This window comes from Panthera uncia, unplaced genomic scaffold (assembly GCF_023721935.1).
Source record: "Panthera uncia isolate 11264 unplaced genomic scaffold, Puncia_PCG_1.0 HiC_scaffold_1320, whole genome shotgun sequence".
NCBI classification, from domain to species: Eukaryota; Metazoa; Chordata; class Mammalia; order Carnivora; family Felidae; genus Panthera; species Panthera uncia.
Genome location: NW_026057943.1, coordinates 84,592 through 86,719, shown reverse-complemented (window position 1 = coordinate 86,719; position 2,128 = coordinate 84,592). Strand labels below are relative to the sequence as shown.

At 36.0% G+C, this 2,128-nt stretch overlaps 1 pseudogene; it reads left to right on the top strand.

The window, feature by feature from the left end:
• Nucleotides 1-792: 792 nt before the first annotated feature.
• On the top strand, nt 793-1,277 carry LOC125916925 (60S ribosomal protein L21-like; annotated as a pseudogene).
• Nucleotides 1,278-2,128: the final 851 nt, after the last annotated feature.

Here is a 2,128-nt window from a genome sequence, read left to right as displayed (position 1 = left end):
ACACACTTATATATGAATGTTCACAGAAGCTTTATTCATAATAGGCAAAAACTGGAAACAATCCAAGTGCCCATCACAATGTCAATGAAGGAGCAAATTGTGATTTATAAGTACAGTGGAATACTACACAGCAATAAAAAGGGACAACTGTTGCTACACACAACACAGGTGAATCTCAAAAGTATCATTAAGTGGAAGAAATCAGACACAAAAATATATCTCATATTTGATTGCATTGATATGAAATTCTAGAAAAGGCAAAAAACCATACTGACAGAAAATAGATCAGCCTCCCACCCTGGGAGACAGGGAAGGGAATTAACTGCAAGAGGGCACAAAGGCACTTTTAGAGAAATGAACACATTCTATATTTTGACTGTAATGGTCAAAATATAGACTAGGCATTTGTTAAAATTCAACAAACTGTATATTTTAAACTGGTGAATTTTATTATATGTAAGGTATTCCTCAATCAAGTTAATTTTTTAAATTAAAGGTGTTCTCTTTCATTGCTAGCAAAAGTCAACCTGAAATAATTGGCAAAGAACTTTTATAGCTTGTGAGTCACCTCAATAGAGATGGGAACAAGAGGAGAATTATAGTAAAACTGTAACACGTTGATTTAGTTGAAGCTCTAATGAACATCAGGAATTTTCCTTTCTGACTCACTGTGCTTGGTAACTTCCACTGCCCCTGCCCATTAACAGTAATGAACCATGGGTTTACAAAAGGAAATGTAAGTAAAGTAAATGGCTCCCTTTTGGACGAATCGCCATCTTCCAGTAATTCACCAAAATGACCAACACAAAGGGAAAGAGGAGAGGCACCCGCTATATGTTCTCCAGACCTTTTCAGAAAACACGAAGTGGTTCCTTTGGCCACATACATGCCTATCTACAAGAAAAGTGATATTGTAGACATCAGGGGAATGGCACTATTCAAAAAGGAACGCCCCAGAAACGTTACCATGGCAAAACTGCAAGAGTCTACAGTGTTACCCAGCATGCTGTTGGCATTGTTGTAAACAGACAGGTTAAAGGCAAGATTCTTGCCAAGAGAATTAATGTACATATCGAGCATAGTAGCACTCAAAGAGCCAAGAGAGCTTCCCGAAGTGTGTGAAGGAAAATGATCAGAAAAAGAAGGAAGCCCAAGAGAAAGGTACTTGGGTTCAACTGAAGTAACAGCCTGCACCACCCAGAGAAGCACAATTTGTGAGAACCAATGGAAAGGAGCCTGAGCTGCTGGAACCCATTCCCTATGAATTCATAGCATGATAATTAAAAAAAAAAAAAGAGAGAGACCGCAAGACTATAAATAGATAGATGACAGGTAGATAGACAATAGATAAAGTGAATGGCTATTTGGTTTTCATGATTCAAAATCTTTTAAAAAATGTATCTTTTTTATATTTTTTGCAGTGAGAAATACACCTGTTTAAAGCACAAGATGATCATGTTTACTGGTCACTGTTTTCTCTCTGTGTAAGTAAAATTACATCCAGAACTGACACAGTGAGAGAGGAATCAGAAAGGGGAGTTGATTAGTTGAGCAAAATTTTAATAAAATAAATCAGAAAAGAAGGCTATATGGTGAAAAATATGCCCCCCCAACACTTCAACTCACTAATACTATTATAAAGTAACTAGCAGTAAGAGTTTAGTGTGTAAACTTTCCAGAAATTTTCCTGGACATATTCAAGCATATATATGTAATAAGTTAAACCATATGATTGCCATTCATATAGGTTAGAAATTGCTAAATATCAACAATTTCATATGGTTCAACCAATATATCCTCTTGTTAATGCACGTGCTCTCATATTCTATATACTCTTTTAAAATTTTCTCTCTTAATAATGTATCATGCCTATTTTTCCATATCAGTACATACAGCTGTACATCACTTTCTAAATACCTGGGTAGTTTGCCATTGCATGGATGTACCATACTTTATTTTACCAGTTCCTTTGTAATGGATATTTACCTTGGTTCCTGTCTTTTCCTGTCTTTTCCAATTAAGATAGTTGGATAATCACATGGCTATGTCTTCAAACATGAAAGCTCCATGCTTCCATCTCAAGTCTAGGGATATGCCCACTCAAACAATGAACACTTGCGTTTTGTGG